The sequence below is a fragment of the Leptonychotes weddellii genome, chromosome 3 (assembly GCF_054177405.1).
Source record: "Leptonychotes weddellii isolate Sample4059 chromosome 3, ASM5417740v2, whole genome shotgun sequence".
NCBI classification, from domain to species: Eukaryota; Metazoa; Chordata; class Mammalia; order Carnivora; family Phocidae; genus Leptonychotes; species Leptonychotes weddellii.
Genome location: NC_138371.1, coordinates 120,020,650 through 120,033,087, shown reverse-complemented (window position 1 = coordinate 120,033,087; position 12,438 = coordinate 120,020,650). Strand labels below are relative to the sequence as shown.

The window sequence follows — 12,438 nt, the reverse complement described above, 5'->3', positions numbered from 1 at the left end:
AATCCATAATGAAATACCGCTTCTTGTCCCATGCACGTGGCACTTCCCAAATGTCCCCTTAGGTTGTCACACAGCTCCTGACATGTGCATCCTGACCTTCACTTAGGGTCCTGGAATAATGAAGGCAGGATCTGTCTGATGACGAGAAGTTGGCTGTTGGAGGTTTAACGTGACCTTTACAAAACTTGGTCTTTCTTCCCTTTTCTAGTTCCTCGTTCGCCTAAACCTTGAAAATAGGGACTGTAACCAGAATTTGTCTCTCCTCCTCTCTCTCTCTCTCTCTTTTTTTTTTTACACCACACTGTTCTGGAGAGAATTAATGAGAGGATACATGTAAAAGCCAACACAAGACTTACACTCCGATGTTTTCATTTTGTCGGATGCTCGTTGCCCTATCAGTCAAGATCTCCCAAGCACATAAGAAGATTCTTTTAATGGTTACTAATAATGGTAATATTGTCTCATGCTGCCTATTCTTCCTCAATGATCTCATCTATTTGGGCAGTTTCAGTTGTGGTCTTTAAGAGGATGACTTTCCATCTGCCTCCAGCCAACTCATCTCCCAAGCCCCAGGCCCATATTTCCAACCAGATGTTCTGTAGACCTCAGACTCAACAGGTCCTGAATTGAACCCATCCTTCCATACAAACCTGGTCCTTCTTGCTACTGAAGCCATTGACCACAATCAGAACTGGGCTAGATGCCACTTACGCCTGAAATCCCAGAAATGTTTCAGTTCCAGCATCTCCTTCTCACTGTCTCCCACCCAGTATCCTGCTGGAGTCTACCAATGTGTTCCTAAGGTTCCATTTTTTCTGCAGCCCTATGTCTGCCCTTCATTAAGTCTCAACTCAAATCTTGCAAGAACATCCTGACTAGTCCCTCTATCTCCACCCGCCACCTCAGCCCATGCTCTATGCTGTCACTAGAGTTCTGTCCTTAAAGACACTGGTAAGATCGTATCAGACCCCAGCACCCTCTCCACACACCAAAGCTTCTAGTCTTCCTGCTCTGACATATGAACAATTCCAGCTGTCCACAATATGTAGCCTCATCTCCTCTACAGTCCCCAAACTTCATGGCCTCATCTCCTCTACAATCCCCAAACCTGAAGCCTACTCCCTCCGCATTTCACATTCCCAGAATATGCCCTCCACTGTCATACAACCTTGTTAAGCTGTTTCCTTGTCTCAAATACTCTTGCCACCTGGCCCAGGATCCTCTTAATCTGGCATCTTCCAAGACACTTCACCAATTTTAACAGTTAACATTAATTGTTCCCACAACTAATAACTACCATTATAGAGAACTGAGTATGTGCCAGGGATTTACATACATTATCACGGTTAATCTTCACCACCCTTGAGCAAGTTAGGTATTACAGGCCCATGATCCCTTATCCAAAGCCTTGAGGCCAGCTGTGCTTCCAAATTCAGAATGTCTTGTTTTTTGGAAAGGTAATATAGTGGGATGTGTCTCAGTTTCCCCATCTGTAAAATGGGGAGGATGAGTACTAGCAGAGTACCTCTCTCATGGGATTGTTGTGAAACAGGTAATGTGTTCCTTCAGAGAAGGGCCTAGGGAAGTGCCCTTATGAAATGCACTATGAGGTCTATTTACTTGACTGTTATAAACAATACATAATAGCTTATGAACAAGACCTTACTAGGAAAATAAATGGCTCAAACAAATTTGTATCAGGAAAGTAATTTGAATGACGATAAGAGCCCTCATTTTGCTGGATGTTGTGCTTTCTTTTTTTTCTTTACTTTCACTTCCTTCTGCTACTTACCACACCCTTTATTCATCATTTCCTATCAAAATCACAGGCCTCCTGCTATTGCAATGAAAAGTCTTTCTTCATTTTTCCGGCCTACTTTACAATTAATTCATAATTTTCTCCAAAAAAAAATATATATATATGCTAGATAATTATTCCCTTCTTCTCTGACAAGAATAATTTATGACAATTAATGCTAGTTTTTAGAAATTCAGTGTAAACATCACCAACAAATTCATTTGCTTTACTCTTTTATGGGCCTGGATGCAGAAGAGACCAAGAATGTAGGGCCTGGAAGGGACCCTAAAGACCAGCCAGCATGCATGACCCGCTCTATCCAACTATCTTTTATACATGAAGAAACTAAGGAGAAGGGAGCTCCTGCTCAAGTTCACACAGCTAGTTAATGACACAACACTAGCTAGATCCCAACTGTCCCCATTCCCACCTACCCCCCCCCCCGCCATCCCCAAGCAACCACTGATCCACTTTCCATCAGTATAGATTATTTTCCTAGAATTTCATAAAAATGGAATCATACAATATTTTTTGAATCTGGCTTCTTTCACTCAACATACTGTTTTTGAGATTCATCTACATTGTTGCATGTATTGGAAGAGTGTTCTTTCTTATTGTTGAGTAGTATTTTATTTTAAAGATATATTGCAATGTATTTATCCATTCTTCTGCTGATGGATGTTTGGGTTATTTCCAGGTTTTGACTATTATGAATAAAACTGCTATGAACATCCTTGTATATGGCTGTTTGTGAATATATATTTTCATTCCCCTTGGGTAGATACTTACGAGTAGGTTTGATGTGTCATAGGATAGGTATATATTTCATTTTGTGAGAAATTACATTTGCCTTACATCTCCACCTAAATTTGGGGTTGTCAGCTGTATTAGCCAGGGTTCTTCAGAGAAACAGAGCCAATGGGCTATAAAAAGAGATTTATTATGAGGAATTGGCTTATGTGATTATGGAAGCTGAGAAGTCCCATGATCTGCCATCTGCAAGCGGGAGACCCAGGAAAGCCAATGGTGTAATTCAATCTGAGTCTGAAGGCCTGAGAATCAAGAGAGCCAATGACGTAAATACTAGTCCGGGGGCTGGAGAAGATGAGATGAGATGTCCCCGCTGAAGCAAAGAGGCAGAAAAACGGGGGAGGGGGAGGGAATTCCTCCTTCCCCCACCTTTTGTTCTACTTAAGCCTTTAACAGATTAGACGATGCCCACCCACACTGAGGAGAGCCATGTACTTCACAGAATCCATCAGTTCAAATACTAATCTCATCTGGAAACATCCTTACAGTCACACTCAGAAATAATGGTTAGCCAAATACCTGTTGAATCCCCTGATCCAGTCAAATTGCCATATAAAATTAACTCTCACATTAGTCTTTTAAATTTTCGTCTTTCTAGTACGTGTGAAGTTGTATTTATTGTGATTTGAATTTGCATTTTCCCGATGACTAATTTGTGTTTCCCTGTTGAATTTTTATATGATTATTGGCCATTCCTTATACCTTCTTTGTGAGGTGTCTATTCAAATCTTTTGCCCATTTTTAATCTATTATGTTTGTCCTTTTAAATTTTTTTTTTTTTAAGAATTTATTTTATTTATTTGACAGAGAGAAAGACAGCGAGAGAGGGAACACAAGCAGGGGGAGTGGGAGAGGGAGAAGCGGGCTTCCCGCAGGGCAGGGAGCCCAATGTGGGGCTCCATCCCAGGACGCTGGGATCATGACCTGAGCCAAAGGCAGATGCCCAACGACTGAGCCACCCAGGTGCCCCACGTTTGTCCTTTTAATATTGAGTTATAAAAGTTCTTTTTTTTTAAAGATTTTATTTATTTATTCATGAGAGACAGAGAGAGAGAGAGAGGCAGAAGCAGAGGGAGAAACCAGCTCCCTGCAGAGCAGGAAGCCCGATGCGGGACTTGATGCCAGGACCCTGAGATCATGACCTGATCTGAAGGCAGATGCTTAACGAGTGAGCCACCCAGGCACTCCGAGTTATGAAAGTTCTTTATGTATTCTGAATACAAGTCCTTTGTCAGATATGTGTGTTACAAATATATTTTTCCAAGCGGTGACTTGCATTTTCTTATTATTAAAGACGTCATTAGGAGAGCTCATTTCAAAAATTGTAATGAGCTCTAATTCATCATTACTTTCTTCCATGGGTTGTGGTTTTTTTGTATCCTATCAAAAACACCCTTTTTTAACGTACTCCAGTGTCACAGAGATTTTTCTCCTATTTTTTTCCAGAATCTTTATTGTTTTAATTTTTGTATTTATGTCTATGACCCACTTTGATTTATTTTTGTGGATGGTGTGAGGTGAGTTGAGGTTCGTTTTTTTCTGTATAGATTTCTAGTTGTTTCAGCACTGTTTGTTGAAAAGATTATACTTTCCCACTGAATTATCTTCCTACCATTGTTGAAAATCAAGGGACCACGAATGTCTACCTCTGTTTCTTTACTCTGTTCTACTTTGTTGATCTATATATCTATTGTTAGGACAAATCACAGTGTCTTGATTACTGTAGCTTTATAATAAGGCTTTAAATGGGTAATTTCTCCAAACTTTTTTTTCAAAATTATTTTGGTTATTCTTGGTCATTTTACAATCAGCTTGCCAATTTTTATAAAAAATTCTGTTGGAATTTTTATTGGAATTGCATTGAATCTACACATCAATTTTGGGAGAATTGACAGTCATTCATATTGATAATATGAAATCTTCTAAACCATGAATATGGCATATTTCACCATTTATTTGAATCTTTAAATTCTCTTGGTAGTATTTTGTATTTTTCAGTGTTTAGGCTTTGCACATATTTAATTTTCCATAAGATTACATTTTTATGTTATAAACAGAATTTTAATTTAATTTTTTTCGAACTTTATTTTTTGTTTGTTCCATTGTATAGAAACACAATCGATTTGTATATATTAACCTTATATCTTGAGCACTTATGAGTGCTAGTAGCTTTTTTCTTGGTTCTTCAAAACTTTCTATGAATAAAATAACTTCATTTGTGAATAAAACCAACTTTACTTCTCCATTTTCAGTTTGTATGCCTTCTGTTTCTCCCTTTCTTTCCTTTTGTTGTTTTTTGTTTGTTTGTTTGCTTGTTTTATTGTCTTGCCAGAATCTCTAGCACAATGTTGAACAGAAATGGTGAGAATGGACAAGCTTGCCATATTGTCAATTCTAAGAAAACATCCAGTCTTTCAACACAAAAGATGATCTTAGCCTTAAGATTTTTTGGTTTTGTTTTGTTTCATAGATGTTCTTTATCAGGTTGAGAAAGTTACTTCCTATTCCAAGTTTATTGAGAAACTTTATCAAAATTCACTCTCAATGTGGTGAGTTACATTGATCGATGTTCAAGGGCTAACCAATTTTGCATTCCTGGAATGTTATCATTTTTATATCTTGTTCAAGACGTATTATCCTTGTTATATCTTGCTGAATTTGATCTGCCAAACTTGTTAAAGATTTTCGCATCCATGCTCATGAAGAATATTGGTCTATAGTTTTCTTCTCTTGTAACATTTATGCCTATTTTGGTGTCAGGTTAATATTGGCCTCATACAATGATTTGGAAGTTATTCCTTTCTTCTGTGCTTTCTGAGATGGTTTTTGAAGGATATGTATTATTTCTTCCTTAAATGTCTGATAGAATTTACAGGGAAGCCATCTGGGCAAGGTTTTAAATTACTAATTCAATTTCTTTAGTAGGTATGAGATTATTTGAATTTTCTATTTCTTCTTATGTCCCATCTGATAAATTCCGTCTTCCAAGGAAGTTGTCTATTTCATCTAAGTTGTCAAATTTATTTACATAAGTTTTTCATAATATCTCCTTATTATCCTTTAATCCCCAGTAGGCTCTATATGTTCTTTTATTCCTGATATTGTTAATTTGTACCTTCTCTGTTTTTTCATTGATCTTTTCAAAGAACCAGCTTTGGTTCCATTAATCTTCTTTGTTTTTATTTGTTTTTTGTTTCATTGACTCTTGCTATTTCTTTCTAGCTGGTTACTTTGAGTATAATTGGCTCTTCTTTTTCTAATTTCTTAAGGTCAAAGCTTATATCATTGACATTAGACCTTTTCTCCTTTTCTAATATAAACATTTAAAACTGTTAAGTTTCACTCTAAGCACTGCTTCAGCAAAACAAATTTTGAAATACTGTGTTTTCATTATCATTCATTTCAAAATGTTTTATTTCCCTTGCAATTTCTTTGACTCATGGGTTATTCAGATATGTGCTATTTAATTTCAAAGTATTTGGCACTTTCATTTATTTTACTGTTATTATTTCTCATTTAATTCTATTGTGGTCAGAAAATATGCTATGTAAGATTTCAGTCTTTTGAAAGGGACTTATTTAATGGCCCAGGATATGGTCTGTTTTGATGAACATTTCATATGTGCTTGAAAAGAACGTGTAGTCTGAATTTGTTGAGGGTATTGTTCTATAAATGTCAATTAAGTTAAAGCAGTTGATAATGTTGCTCAGATCTTTTTAAATTCTTACTAATTTTTTGGCTATTTGTTCTATTAATTACTGAAAGAAGCATATTAAAATCTCTAACTATGTTATTCATTTGTCTATTTTTCTTTAGTTCTACCAGTTTTTGCTTCATGTGTTTTGAAGCTCTACATTTATTTTGTGTTACAACAATAGATACAATTGTTATGTATTGTAACAATTAATAATATATCCTCATAAAATATCCCTCTCTGCCTCTTATTAAACTTTCTTATTTTATCTATTTATCTTTTTTTTTTTAAAGATTTTATTTTTATTATTTATTTGAGAGAGAGAGAATGAGAGACAGAGAGCATGAGAGGGAGGAGGGTCAGAGGGAGAAGCAGACTCCCTGCCGAGCAGGGAGCCCGATGCGGGACTCGATCCCGGGACTCCAGGATCATGACCTGAGCCGAAGGCAGTCGCCTAACCAACTGAGCCACCCAGGCGCCCCTATTTATCTTTTATTAATATAGACACTCTAGCTTTTTTATGCTTACGGTTTGCCATCTATATCTTTTTTGATACTTTTAACTCTATTGATGTCTCTGCAGTTAAAGTGAGGCTCTTGTAGACAGCAAATGTTTGGGTCTTGCTTTTTTATCCAATCTGACACAGTCTCACAATCTCTGCTTTTTGATTGGAGTGCTTAGTCAAGGGGCATCTGGGTGGCTCAGTTGGTTAAGGGCCTGCCTTCGGCTCTGGTCATGATCTCAGGGTCCTGGGATCCACTCCTGCATAGGACTCTCTGCTCAGCAGGGAGTCTGCTTTTCCCTCCCGCTCTCCCTCTGTACTCTCCCTCCCTCTCTCTCTCTCAAATAAATAAATAAAATCTTAGGGGCGCCTGGGTGGCTCAGTCGTTAGGCATCTGCCTTCAGCTCAGGTCATGATCCCAGGGTCCTGGGATCTAGCCCCGCATCGGGTTCCCTGCTCCGTGGGGAGCCTGCTCCCTCTCCCACTCCCCCTGATTGTGTTCCCTCTCTCGCTGTGTCTCTCTCTGTCAAATGGATAAATAAATAAAATCTTTTTTTTTTAAATGGAGTTCTTAGTCAATTTAACATTATTTTTTATCTGATTGGATTTTGGTCTACCATTTTGCTATTTGCTTTCTATTTGTCTTATCTGTTTTTGTTCCTCTGTTCCTCTTTTCTTACCTTCTTTGTGTTAATCAATTATTGGTAGCATTGCATTTTAATTCCTGTATTTATTCTTAGTTGTATCTCTTGGTATTATTTCTTTAGTGATTGCCCTAGGGATTACAATCTCTATTTTATCACAATTTACTTAGAGTTAATGTTGAATTAATGGTAAATTTGAAATACAGGAACCCTGTGACAATATGGTTCCGCTTCACATTCACTCATTGTGCTAGTGTTATATATATATATTACATTTGTATGTTTTATAAACCAAATAATACTAGATTCCAAGTTTCTGATCTTTCATGCCTGATTCATGATGAGATTTTGAATTTCAAACAACACTCTCAACAGTTATAACTTGACCCAACAAGGTCAAAACCAATTTCTCATTGCACTAAAAAAATTCCGAAAAACATTTCTTGTCTTAATGCCATTATAAAAGCTAGTGATGGGGAAACCTGAGCAGCTCACTGAGGTTTATTCCTTGCCTCTGAAATAAACGTTTGGAATATTTAAATTTCAAAGTTGAAAGAGAATTTAAAATCTTCTTGTCAGCACTCTCATTTTGTACCCAAAGAAATGGCATCCAGATATGTAAAAGACTGATCTGAGATCACATGCATTCATTCATTTAGTAATTCACTGAAAAACTCACCATTCATTGTAAAAATGTTTATGAAGTGCTTACCATATACCTGTTAATGAAGATACAAAAATGAGTAAGAACTAAAAGGCATTGAATTGTACACTTAAAACTGGTGAGTGTTATGGTGGGTAAATTATTCCTCAGATAAAGCTGTTAACAAATGAGTAAGATCCAGTCCTTTCCGTCAAGGAGATCAGAGTGTAATGGAAGTGTAAGACACACATAGATGATTGTACAATACATACTGTAATTACAATGCAACACATATTGTAATTACAATAAAATGTGAACATGCTATAACAGACCTGTATGCTTAGCCACTTAACACTGGAGAACCCTGGGACTCAGGCTTGGACCTCTTCTATTTTCTTTCCACAACCACTCCCTTTATGATCTCATTCAGTAACATGGCTTTAAATATCAGTTGTATGCTGACGACTCCAAAATTTCTATCTCCAGCAGATGTCTCTCCCAAATTCCAGACTCATACATCCAACTGACAAACTGATATCTCTCCTTTAAAGGCTAATTAGCATCTCAAACTCAACATCCAAAACCAAATTCCTTATCTTCCCCCTCTAAATCTGCTCCTTCCACAACCTTCATCATCCCAATTCATTAACAGCTCCATCTTTCTAGTGGCTCAGGCCAAAAAACCTTGAAGTCATCTTTGACTTGTTTCTTTCTGTCATTTAATCCATCATGAAGTCCTGTTGGCTCTACAATCGACATAAATCCAGAATCTGAACACTTCCCACCACCTCCCCTGCTGCAATCCTGGTCCAAATCACCATTTTCTCTTGTCTGGAGTATTGCCTTGTCCCCTAACAGTCCATATTCTATAAAACAGAAGAACCCTTAAAAATGTAACTCAAGTCAGTTCTCTGATCAAGTCCTCCAATGGTTTCCCATCTCCCTACTAGTTAAAGCCAAAGTCCTCACAGGGGCCTCAAAGACCCCATAAAAATCTGGGCTCCCATCTCCACTCTCTTATCTTTCTTATCTAGTCTCCACTACTGTTCTTTCTGCTCACTCTGTTTCATGCACATGAACTTCCTTGCTCTTCCTCAAATATTACTGGCAAGCTCTTCCTTCAGAGCCTCTGAATTGCCATTCCCTCTACCTGGAGCTCTCTTCATCAGATATCCCCATTGCTCACTCCCTCCCCTGCTTCAAGTCTTTGCTCAGATGTCACCTTCTCCCTGAAGTCTTCCCTGATTACCCAATTTCAATTTGTAAGCTTCTCACTGGTACCCTGGCACTTCCTATTGTTCTCTGGCTCTATTTTCTCCATAAGCACTTATCACCTTAAATATACCTCATAAACAATTTACTTATTTGGTTCATTTTCTGTTTTTCCCCAATAGGCCAAGAGCCCTATGAAGGCTTGTCTGTGTTCATCACTGTTTTGCAGCATCTAGAACAGTGCAGTATTCAAGAAAACGTTTGCATGAGTGTATCAATGTGCCTAGTGCTGTGAGAGAAGGAAATGGGTGAGTTTTCTTCTGTGACCAGGCCAGGTTTGTTTGCTTGTTTGTTTGTTGGTTGGTTTGTGGGAGGGCCATGATGGAGGAAAGGTTGCTAAATGTCAGGGGAAAGTTAACTGTGCAAGTGACAGTTGAACTTAGCTGTGAAGGATGATCAGGAATTTTCTAGACAGAGAAGATAGTGAAGGGCATTCCAGGTAGAAGGAGTAGCATGTGCAAGAGCAATATTTTACAAAAGCATGGCATGAGCATAAAATGCCAATGAGTATGACATGAAGGCAGAGTGGAGTAGGGAAAATGAATTGATGGGTCCAGAGAGGAGGCCTGGAGGGCTAATCAGAGCCAGCCATGAAAGATGGAGCCAGATTAGAGCTGGCTCTTTTAACTCCCTCTCCAGTGCCTTGTTCATTGCTTCAGAAAAACTCTTTTCAGCCTAAAACTTGTTTTTCCTTTGGGGATTATAGGTTGATACCTTTACTACCCATGTTTACTTTTGTAAATAAATTATATTCATAACCCCAGAATGTGAGATTTAAGACAGGTGATTCTAAGAGTATGTACATTTTAAAAAACAAAAAGCTGAAAGTGTTTGTATTTTGAGATAGATTATAGATTTTTTTATTATATTCAAATCCAAAAGACTGAAATAATCAAAATTTCCAAAGAAGTGACAGCTGGTGCCTGGTGCAAGCCTATTTTCGCCATCAATTTAGAGTTCAAACTCTGTAGGAAAAAAATGCCAATGATCTAACACACAGAGGACTATGGAAATGGGTGTAAAATTGGGGGGGGGGCGTGAAAAATGTCCTCCACATTTTTTTGGCAGTTGACAACTGACACTGGTATTATATTAGCTATTATATATTTGAATTATTAAATTAAGCAGTGAGGAGTAGGAAATTGTAGGAAGTGAACTGATCATGGACTATAATATTGTTTTATTCTCAAAAGTGACATTTCTTATACTTGAGTTTTTCTTAATTCCATTGTAAGGCTGAAGATCTTGCACCTTTTAACTTTGTCAGGGTTAAATATTAAACATTAAAAATAAGCAATCAGCAGAACAATTATCTTATTCGTTCAACAAATATTTGACAGCCTATATCAAAAAGGAATGTAATTTGGTTTTAGATTCCACACGACACAAAAGCAAGTAGTTATTTCTCTTTCTTAAAATAACCATGAAGAATAACATTGATCTATAGTGTGGAGATTAACCGTTCAAATTAACTTGTAAACTTAGAGTCTTATGTGGTTTAGATGAAACAGTTGTGAGAATCCCCCGGAAGTCCTATGGAAAGCATATCATTTTCACTGACTTGTATGTGCAACAACTGCCTAAAATTTTGTTGGAAGTCGTATCAGCCTATACTTAGCTTCAAACAGAGATATTTCTAAGATTCCTTACATCGGAGTGAACTCATCCTGCACCCAGCACTTGAGAGCCTTGGTACTACCACGACAAGACCCATTTTCTCTGTATAAACGTATATATTCATAGCATTTTTAAATTGCATTCCTTGCAATATGTAGCAAGAGCCACACAGATGCTGTCACTCTGACCTAGCAATTCTACTCCTGGGAACTTATCCAAAGGAACTAATTCCACAGAAACAAAAATCTAGATGCACAAAGATTTTTTTATTACAGGGCCATCTATAACAGCCAAAATTGGGATACAATCCAAGTTTCTACAAGCAGAAAATGATGTTAAAAAAGTGTAGTGCATCAACAAGATGTCATATTACCTGATCGTTAAAAGTCAGAACCATGAAGAGACTGCAGAAATGACAAAAATATTTTTGATAAACCTTGAATTAAAAGGTAGTGTTTTAAAAATGGCATTTACTGGGGTGCCTGGGTGGCTCAGTCGTTAAGCGTCTGCCTTCGGCTCAGGTCATGATCCCAGGGTCCTGGGATCGAGCCCCACATCGGGCTCCCTGCTCCGCGGGAAGCCTGCTTCTCCCTCTCCCACTCCCCCTGCTTGTGTTCCCTCTCTCATTGTGTCTCTCTCTGTCAAATAAATAAATAAAATCTTTAAAAAAAATAAATAAATAAAATAAAAATGGCATTTACATTGTGATGATAAAGTGTAAAAAGAGATGAACGTGTGGAGGACCAGAAGATAAAATGGACAAAGGAAAGTAAGTCTCTCAAGATAGAAGAATTAGGAGTTTGTTTTACTTCTTGTAAACATTTTTCAAGTTTTGTTTTACATCAACTTTTCTTTTTTTTTTAAAGATTTTATTTTTAAGTCATCTCTACACCGAAGGTGGGGCTTGAACTCACCACCCTGAGATCCCCTGTCGAGTGCTGTACCGATGACTAAGCCAGCCAGGCGTCCCTGCATCAACTTTTCAACTGAAGATTATGTCATGCAGAATCAACTCACACCATAAGGATATGTCCACATGGATCATAAATAAAAGCAGGGTGTTTACAGAATGGACCCACTTGTGCTCTCTGTGAGCCTCCAACTATCGTCATCTCTGTAACTATAGTTATCTCCACCCCCCGATGTGACTGTATTGGAGATAAGGCCTTTGAGGAGGTGATTAAGGTGAAATGAGCTCATGAGGGTGGATCCCTGATCCCATAGAACTGGCTTCTAAGAAGAGGAAGAGACACCAGAGGTCTCTCTCTCTCTCTCTCTTTCCCCACCATGTGCAGACACGGTAAGAAGGCAGCCATCTGGCTAACAGACACATGAAAAATGTTCATCATCATTAGCCATCAGGGAAATCCAAATCAAAACCACATTGAGATACCACCTTACACCAGTTAGAATCGCAAAAATGGACAGGGAAAGAAACAACAAATGTTGGAGAGGTTG

At 37.9% G+C, this 12,438-nt stretch overlaps 1 long non-coding RNA gene across 3 annotated transcripts in view; it reads left to right on the top strand.

The window, feature by feature from the left end:
• The window catches only part of LOC115945056 (uncharacterized), a 42,507-nt gene extending 30,457 nt beyond the window's left edge, over window positions 1-12,050 (top strand). For all 3 annotated transcript variants that reach the window (XR_014143744.1, XR_014143743.1, XR_004079542.2), the window contains 2 exons: window positions 9,486-9,611; window positions 11,847-12,050. This is a non-coding gene — a long non-coding RNA (uncharacterized LOC115945056). The remainder of the gene's footprint in view (window positions 1-9,485; window positions 9,612-11,846) is intronic.
• The last annotated feature ends 388 nt before the right edge of the window (window positions 12,051-12,438 follow it).